This window comes from Podarcis gaigeae (assembly GCF_964106915.1).
Source record: "Podarcis gaigeae genome assembly, chromosome: 5".
Lineage (NCBI taxonomy): Eukaryota > Metazoa > Chordata > Lepidosauria > Squamata > Lacertidae > Podarcis > Podarcis gaigeae.
The window spans coordinates 82,374,916-82,384,895 of record NC_139681.1 but is presented as its reverse complement, the minus strand read 5'-3'; the positions used below and the strand labels follow the sequence as shown (position 1 = coordinate 82,384,895).

Below are 9,980 nucleotides of genomic sequence, written 5' to 3'. Positions count from 1 at the left end.
GCAAACACCAGCGCCCATGTGCACGCGTTTTGCGAGGGCAATGAGTTGCACATTACCATATAAATCTGTTGTTCTCAGAAACTCATTAAGTTGCAAATCTCATCATTACTCAACTTCCAATAAGTGGCATATGATTTGTAACATTTTAACCATTCTAATATAGGATGGGAATTATAACAATCAAATCTGTTTGCTCCCCGCTCCTCCCTAGCCGCCCTTTTTTGTCATTGTGATCCTTGTAGAGAAATTATGGAAAGAACAGAAAATGTAATTTTAATTAATAAGAAAACACTGGTTCATAATATGTAGCTATTCACAGTGTATATTTTGCAGTTTGCAGGTCTCTGCTGCAAACAGGACTTGAAAGTTCCAGCAAGAGGAATCAAGGATCCGTTGATCAACCTCGTGCTGTTCTGCCACACTTGTTACCCATGCAGGAAAGTTGTTCCTCTTGCCAACAGCTTCTGTCCTAGAAAAAAAAAATATTAATATTCATTAGAACTGCCATAGCTGTCTAGCAAAATTAATCAGTACATCATAATTAGCTAGGGCTTTGCACATTTTTAGCACACGTCTTAATCATTCTTAGAAAGTGATCTAAAGAATTTAGAAAATGGGAAAGGGAACTAGCTAAGCTCTTTTTATAGCAAGGGGGTTATCTTGTGGAACAAACAGACTGTCCAGATTCCTATATTTAAGAGCCTCTTCCCAAGCTTCTTTCACAATCTGCAGCAAACAAGAAGTCAGCTAGGACTATGAAAAATGGAAGGGGCTTGATGTGAATTTTAGGGACTGTGAGGCACCAAGCAGTATAATGAGTAACACTGGCGTCTCTCTCTTAGGCCTTAGAATTAGTCCATCTCTACAGCAGGTGGTCTGTGGACAAAGAGATAAATGAGCAAATGAGACACAAACTTTGGGAAGTCATACTTAGAGTAGATCTGTAGAAGTGATGCAGCACATAGGTAAACAGAAAGTAATTATTCACACAGTGCATAATTACGCTGTGGCTTTTACAAGATCTTGTGATGGCCACCATCTTGGGTGACTTAAAAAAAGAGGATTAGGCGATCCCATGAAGGATAACGCTACCAGTGGCTCCTAGCCATGATGCATATGTTGTCTCTTCACTATTGGAGGCCTGTCTGAATACCAGTGGAGAGAGTGATGTTGGACTCACATCCTGCTTTGGGCCTACCTACTAGTCACAGTGAAAACAGGAGGCTGGACTAGATTGTCATTTAGCATGATCCAACACAGCTGTTCTTATAGAATCAGTGAACTTCACTTGGTCTATTAATTTCATTGGGTCTGTTCAGAATATGACTTAACATTGGACATTGCCCCATAATAATAATATTCCACTCTTCTAGTAGTACCTGGAAGAGAACCCAACATAAATCACAAAACCATATAATGTTGTTTTTGTTGTTTTGTTTTATTACCCACCCTTCGCCATAAGGTCCCTGGACAAGTCACAACAATTTAGAAATACAATACTAAAACTAAATTAAAGTAAATTAATAAACATAAAGAACAAATAAACAATTTTCTATAACTAAAGCAAAACCAGCACTTTGAAACAACGATGCTTCACTGAAATGGCTCAGCAATTTTCACAGGGGGCACGCCCAAGTTACCTTGTTCCTCCAAGGAGAGCACAACCTCACTCCAAACTAGTGTTCAGATCACTCGAAGAATAGCTCTGGATTAAATTTCTCTTGGCTTAAAGTTAGTTAATTCCCCGTTCACTCTTAAACTGACTCCAGACACCAGTCTATCACTTCCATAGCCCTTCTGGGATCAAGCAAGGGGAATGAGAGGCAGAGCTGTTCATCTTCGGCACACTGGTGACATGTAAGCCCAAACCTCTGGCTGACCTCATCCATCAGTTTCCTGCAGGTATTAAAAAGCGCAGAATTCATATAAGGGATCGTGATATCTAGAGATACTCCATTTAGTTCTGAAGCAGAGACCATGTTTATTTATTCACAGAGATATTTATAAACCTCCAATTCATTAAAAACATCAATTTAATAAAAACATTAGAGCATCATAAAACTATTAAATCACAAAATTATGAAATATTTTAAAAAAACAAAAAAAAACACAGAACAAATGACCAACACTGAATCACATTAATTCTCTAAAAATGCTTGGTGAGATGAATATGTTTTCACCAAGCAATGAAATAACAAGACTGTAGGTACCTTTCTTGTTTCCATAGGAATAGTGTTCCAAATAACTGGTGCTACTACATCAAACGCCTTGGTTCATGTAGAACAGGGGTGTCAAACTCAAATTCATCGGGGGGCGCATCAGCAGTTTGGTCACCCTCAAAGGGCCGGTTGTTCAGGCAGCCGTTGGATCTGTCACATCACAGGATGGCATGCGCTCAATATAAAAACAAGTGGAGGTTTCCTGTGTAGAACGGCCAGCGCCGCTAGAGGGCAGACGTTCTCTGGCTTGTAGGCTGCCGCGCATGCGCTGAAGAGGCGGGTTTCTTGTGTCAAAAAAAAAAGCGAGAATAAAAGGTGAAGGCCAGCGGCAGCTACACGGGCCACATAACGAGGTCTGGCGGGCTGGATTCGGCCCGCGGGCCTTGTGTTTGACACCCGTGATGTAGAAACTGAATGAATATCAGGTTACTGTGGGGCAGTCACACCTTCCATATCATCATCATCATCATCATCATCATCCAATACCTCATGTTGAATTGAGGGAGGCCTTGTTTGTGACATCACCACCCTGAACCATTTGACTCTGGATGAATGGGTGAGTCAGGTATGCTGCAAAAGGATATCTGTCCCTTTCTTGTGGGTCCATTACCCCTGAGAGGCTGATTTGAGGAAACACCCTTCATTCACCAATATTCTTTACAATTCTTTATTCATCTGCTTTAGGTGCTGCATCTTCCTGATTTGAATAGAGCAGAATAGGATAGAGAGGAAGAGAAACCCTACTCCAAGGTTAATGTGGTTTTGGGAGAGAAATTTCTACTCAGCCCCTGGATTAGGCCTATACTGAAAACAAAGGAAAGTGGGTAGGTGCTCAGTTGCCTGAAAGTGTAGGTTAAAGGTAGATCTTCTGGCTTGTATGTTCCCTCTCATGGGTTGCTGTGGCATGAGGATGAGAGGCCAGACCTGACCATGGGTAGCATGAGTTCCTGGAGCGGAGCCTCAGCTGACCATCTCAACAAATGGAGAGGTCCATACTTGAGTAAGCAGTCCCTTGGATATCCTGGTCTCAAACTATACCCAAGAAAGGTATGGAGAACCTGTGGCCCTCCAGATGCTGTTGACTCCCAACTACCATCCATCCATGAACTTCGGCCATGTTGGCCAGAGTTGATAGGAGTTGGAATCAAACAATATCAAGTTTCCCCACACTAGTTTAGAGCTTTATAAGTCATTGCTAGAACTGTGAATTGCACCCAGAAACAAACCGGAAGCCATGGGAGATCTTCAAACACGTATGTTCAGGGCAACAAGTCCCGGTTAGCAAGATGGCCAGCTGTGGCTTCCAAGTGCTTTTCAAGGTATGAATGGAAATTGAGCAGCAGCAGTATTATGTGAATTGTTCTGCAATGATGTGACTACTGTTTGGTTAACAATAAGCAGGTTGCTCTGATCTGAAATGCCTTTGCGTCCTTTGATGTTTAGTAGGGCAATTTAATGTTAATTTTAGCTAATTTTAGCAGGGCAACAAGAAGCTGCTGGCACATGTCTCCAGCATCTATGGATCTGTTATGACAACTGAATCATTTAGTTAATTTAACAATTTGAATTCATGCAACTTATTATTGCATTAAAATCATTGTAATTTACTCTCCAATAGGGCTCGACGTGGATCTCTCTCATCTAGCTATTTTTCAATAATTTTAGTTGACTGTTTGAGGCTGTTTCTGTACAGAGAAAACAAACATTTGTGTGTGTGTTTTTTACAAAAACACACCACACCATCCCATTTAATTGAGCAACTGCAGTGCACTAAGACTAGACAAGCTGAGGAGTCAGAAAGGAAAATGTATGCTAATGAATCCTAATCCATAATAATGAGGTGGTGTTTGCTGCCTCATTAGTATTCATTCTCCCAGGATCCCTTGCATTCTATTTACCTCCTCTTTAGGCTTTCCTTAACTTAAAATGCAAGAATGTTCACTTTTGCAAAAATGCACAGTGCACTATTTTCTACTTTATAAATAACATGCATCCCCTCAGAGTGTGACAACTTCTTGTTTGGTCACTTCATTCATGACAGCTGTCACCAAAGGCTAGTCTGTGTTCTTTTCTGGATGCTTTCTTTTGTGTTTAGAAATCCTTTTCAGGTAATTGCATACACTACATTCAATTAATGCAGGAAGCATTAAAGGGGGTAGAGAGCTTACGGACTCAAACTGTTGTTTGAAATTGTTTAGCTTGGATGTGTTCCTGCCCAAATTTCCCCTCCGCTTTCAGTCCCCATGAACGTGAGGTGCAGTTCTCTTTTCTCCAGGTAGAAAAGCAGGGTGTCAAGTGAAGGATAAGACTATGAATGGTTATTAGTAATGAGGACTATATTATTGCCAATGTCAGAGGTGATGTGAATACCAGCTGTTGTGGATTATGAGTGAGAGATAGCTATTACAGAGCTTCCAGGTTTCCCTATTTTCCAGGGACAGTCCTGGATTTACAGAAGCCGTCCCAGTTTCTGATTTGATCTGAGAATGTCCCACTTTTTCTTAGTACATCCATATTTTCGTTGGAGAAATGTTGGAGGGTATGGAGTTATGCAACCCCTGAGCCAAGGAGATAAGTAACTATACAACCTTTAGAAGGTGTCTTAAGGCAGCTCTGTATAGGGTAGTTTTTAATGTTTTATTATGTTTTTATATACGTTGGAAGCTGTCCAGAGTGGCTGGGGCAACCCAGTTAGATAAGCGGGTTATAAATACTGTAATAGAATGATTACTGATATTTTTAATGGAAAAGAATGTCCCTGTTTTCATCAGAGAAATGTTGGAGGGTATGCTATTATGTTCTTACCATGCTTCCCATATGCATCTGGTTGGACACGGTGAAAATGGGATGTCAAACTAGATAGGCCTTTGGTCCAATCCAGCAGGGGGTTTTTATATAAGGATCCCTCTGATACCTTCCATCTCCAACACAGATTTGATGTTAGTTTATAAATTTTAGCCAGTTTTACAGGGGTTAAGTACCCCCTGTAAAACATCTTCATAGTGTTTTCTTTGATAGTAATGCATGCGGTGAAATTAGTATCTGATTTCCAAAGTTTTTTCCAATGATCTAATGAAATCGCGTATCCAAAATCCTCTCCCCGCTTGATCATTACTTCTTTAATTGGTTCATCTTTGAGTTCCCATTCAAGTAATAAATCATACATTTTTTATAGATTTGGGGGGGGATTGTTCAAAAGTTCCATCTGCATCTTTTTATTTTATTTTTTGTCTTTCCTCCTTGCCTCGCCATCACCCTGGATGCTTCGAGTACTTGGGTCATGTAAAATATAGTAATTTCTGATGTGGCTATTGTGGCAAAGTGATTCCCCTCCCCCCCCCAATACAGCTCCTTGCCGATGTCATAAGGGACCCTAGGTACACCTGATTGCAGATGGGTCATATAATATATACATTTTAATGCATACTTTGCCCCAGTATCTGCATTTTGTACACATTACCAGGCTTGCAAAATTTGGACAATTACATGTTTCAAAAGATGGCCATGCTTCAGTTTGCATTCCCAGCCACTCAGAAATTGTGAATTAGGTTGACTTGCCTTTAGATGTGAATTATATTGAATTTCTTCCCCATCCCCAGGAGTGGAGGGGATATTTGCTGTCCCCACATCACCAGAAGCTGATAGCCATCAGCTATTAAAGACCAGGTCATGGACGCAATTTCTTTAGCTAGTTATTATGCCATTTTTGGAGATGGCTCTCTCTTCTTTTTGAGATGACAAAACAGAATTCCTGTTGCCGTTTTATTCCAACTGGCTGGAATGTATGGGTTTTAAGACACAGACCCAACTCTTTCAGATACCATTGAAAACTGCAGGTGTTTTATTTGACGGGTTCAGCAAATGGATGAGCAGTATACTTTTCTGCATAAGTAAACAACATCTAGCTATAGAAAGAGTGGGAACAAATCCATTCATGCTCCTACCAGTTCAGAGCAAAAGGTTGGGAATAGTAGAACTGTAGCAGATTTATTTTCCTGTCACTGGCTTTGACCCCAGTATTTGAATGTTCTGGAGTTTAGCTGTAATACTCTAAAAAAACATTCCTAAGACAGTATGTCTACCGGCAAAGGGAAATAGATACACTTGTTAGGTGAACAAGGGGGTCATGGTAGGAGATCAGAGAAGATATATTGGGCTCATGTGTACCTTCCATACTATCAATGGAGGGTCTGGTCCAGGCTTGCTTATTTTCCTGGATGGAAACAATATCCTGCTGGTATGTGGGTGTTAGTTGTTCTAGTGGGGAACCATGCTCCCATCATCCCTTGACAGGGAAGTGGTGGACCTGTAAAAGGGTAAAAAAGTATTGGGAAATAATCCATAATGAATTGAAAAATAAATAAATTTAAAAGTACTTTTCCAAAACAAAAACAAAAACCAGAGTCCTTTTTGTTGGGGATAATTCAAAGGGAAATTCCCAGGTGTCAAAAAAGATTATTTATGTATGCTACTACTGCAGCCTGTGTTTTGTTAGCCCAAAAATGGAAAACGAGCGAGGTCCCAACTAAAGAAGAATGGCAACTTAAACTGATGGAATATGCGCAGCTTGCAGACTTAACATATAGAATAAGAGAACAAAAAGAACATACGTTTAGAGAAGACTAGAAAATCTTTATTGAGTATATGGGGGGAAATTGTGTTCATTTGAAAATGTTGGCAGCATTAAGATAAATTCAACAGTGTAAATAAGTTTTCATGGATGTAATAATGGAATACTGAATGGTTTAGTTTATGTAAAATATGCAGGGATGTATGGTATGCAAAATGAGCCATGGAAAGAGAAGAAGGGAAGTCATTGATAATTGAATGATGTTTAAATGAGTATTCTAAATTGTAAAACAGAAAATTTAATAAAAATAAGAGAGGGGGGGAATGTATACATGCTAGGGTCAAGCTCCTTGGGGGAAGAGTTCCACTTGGGTGAATGATGCTACCTTATGCTGTGTCAGACCATGGGGAAGGGCCATAGCTTGGGGGTAGAGCATCTGCTTTTCAAACAGGAGGTCCCAGGTTCAATCCTCAACATCTCCAGGTAGGGATGGTACTCTCCCCTGACACAAACCCTGGAGATCCGCTGCCAGTCAGTGTGGTCAGTAGTGAACTAGAATAATCAAGGATCTGCCTCAGTCTAACGCATCTTCCCATGTTTCTATGCCCATGTAGTTCAGTAGGGGGTTCCAAAATGTAGTCCAGGAACCACCAGTGGTCCACAAGCTTCGTTCAGGTGGTCCACAGCGGGTCTGTAAAAATGCACTTCTAAATCCTACAGTATCTGGCAGAGCACATTATAATTGCTACAACAGGCAGAAGAAGAAAAATACTAAGTGGTCTGCCAAGATCCTCATCGATTTCCAAGTGGTCCGTGGTGAAAAACATTTGGGAACCACTGGGGATGCTAATTGGCAAAAGCTCTCCAGGGTTTCAGGAAGGGATTTCTCCCAGCTGTACCTAGAGATGCCAAGGATTGAATGTGGGGCCTTTTATGGAAAGCCTGTGCTGCTCTACCACTGAGTGTGTGTGTGGTATGTGTGTGTGTGTGTGTGTGTGTGTGAGAGAGAGAGAGAGAGAGAGAGAGAGAGAGAGAGAGAGAGAGAGAAAGAAAGAAACAGTGCACTTCAAGTTAGTGTCTCAGCTTCCATGCTTCTTCAGCTGTCTTAGATTTCAAGAACCCTGGACCAACCCTTTTTCTCTCTCCTCCTAATCTAGAGCTACCTGAACCAGTTTAACCAGGGCCAGGAGGAGTCCAGCAAACAAAAGGACAGGTGATAGGTAGACTCTTTTCTTACATGCAGACTGGAGGAAAACTGGAAGAAAATGGATGTTTTACCAACTAAATAGGCACAGAAGGAGGTTTGGCAAAACAAAATCGGTGCACCTCAAGAATGGCTTTACTTTCCTCTTTGAAAGTTAATGAATGAAGAGATGAAAATGACCATGGAATTTAAAACTGATGGACCAAAGTCCTTGTCAGTAGATGTCATCCTTGCCATTCTTCTAAGGAATATAACCCACAAGCAAGATGTGTTACGTATGCCTGTTCACAGATTCTAGCTTCTGGTGTTAAACAGTTTAAATCTACTAGAAGACAAACCATCAGTTTTCTTGAAAAGCTGTTGCCTTGAATCCAATTCATGCATTCATCTCTAGTAATGATGCAACCTTTGTGAGAGGGGTATACCAGCTTCTTCAGGTGAGGGGAGGTGTTAATCTAAAAACATCACCAGATGAAAACCAGTTTAGCGAGAATGCAAGTTTTCCAGTCTATGGTGATGCTCCATCATTTTTTCTGAGACGGGAATCCATACGTGCCACTAATGACTGCATAAAGAATGAAAACACACACAACCCCCACCCCCACTCCATTCAAACTGTGCCCATTATAAGGAGGCAGAAGGAGAGGGGGAGATTTTAGGGAAGGAAACAAAACAAATGTGACAATTTCTTTCGCAAACTTCTTCATGCTGGCAGAATCTGATTGAGAACTTCCCCGCCCCCATCCTCCAATTATTTCAGCTTCAGGCGATTAATGCAGGCTATTTCCAAATCACACTGTAAATCAATGCATCTATGTCCTACCCCAGCAAGGCAGCCCAGGAAGCTACCATGGTCAACAGTATCAAAAGTCACCAAGAGATCCAGCAGAACCAACAAGGACACACTCTCCCCATCTAGTTCCCAGCTCAAGTTGGGACCATGTTGACCAAAGCCATCTCTGTCCCACAACCAGGCTTGAAATGGATTTACATGAGCAGTTTCCTCCAGAAACACCTCAAATTGAGATGCCCCCAAAAGAGAAACTGGAGACTGGCCAATAATTATCCAATTAAGTGGGAGGGCTTTCCTTGGGACTGCATTCCTTGGGACGCGGGTGGCACTGTGGGTTAAAACACTGAGCCTAGGACCTGCAGATCAGAAGGTCGGCGGTTTGAATCCCCGCGACGGGGTGAGCTGCCGTTGCTCGGTCCCTGCTCCTGCCAACCTAGCAGTTCGAAAGCACGTCAAAGTGCAAGTAGATAAATAGGTACCACTCCGGCGGGAAGGTAAATGGCGTTTCCGTGTGCTGCTCTGGTTCACCAGAAGCGGCTTAGTCATGCTGGCCACATGACTCGGAAGCTGAAAACCGGCTCCTTCAGCCAGTAAAGCGAGATGAGCGCCGCAACCCCAGAGTCGGTCACGACTGGACCTAATGGTCAGGCGTACCTTTACCTTTTACCTACTGCCTTCTTTAAGTTTGCTGGAATCCTACTTTGTGTAAAGAAGCATTGGCATTTATGCACTCAGCCGGTCCCCATGGGCCTGTTTGATGAGGCAGGAAGGGCAAGGATCTGGCACACACATGTCTACATCCTCTAAAGAATACCGTCTACAGAGACTAAAGAATACCATCTACAAAGTAGGCTGCAAGAGTTGTGCTTTGTGAGTACATTCCAGGAGAAACAGGTAAAGGTGCCTTTGACGAGGTGTCTTATACAGTTTCGACTCAACAAAGCCGAATGTTGGCAGAATGCCAAACTAGAACCTGACAATGCGGGGGAGGGGGGCGATGGCGAGGAAGGACATAATAAGGTTCAGCCATTCAGAAATATTATGCCGCATGTAAATGAAAGAAGAATGGACTCCCAAAGGATCGAGATAGCAAAGCAAAATAGCTTGCCACACTGAAAGCAGCTAACTCACAGCCGTCTGGCTGAGAGCGTGAGATTAAAAAAAAAACCCTAATGAAAGAAAACAAGCTAATTA

At 41.9% G+C, this 9,980-nt stretch overlaps 1 long non-coding RNA gene across 1 annotated transcript; it reads right to left on the bottom strand.

The window, feature by feature from the left end:
* Nucleotides 1-304: 304 nt before the first annotated feature.
* Nucleotides 305-2,278, bottom strand: LOC310845290. The gene is made up of 3 exons (XR_014564619.1): nt 2,211-2,278; nt 1,641-1,896; nt 305-469 (listed from the first exon to the last, which is right to left on the bottom strand). It is a non-coding gene; the product is annotated as an uncharacterized lncRNA (long non-coding RNA).
* Nucleotides 2,279-9,980: the final 7,702 nt, after the last annotated feature.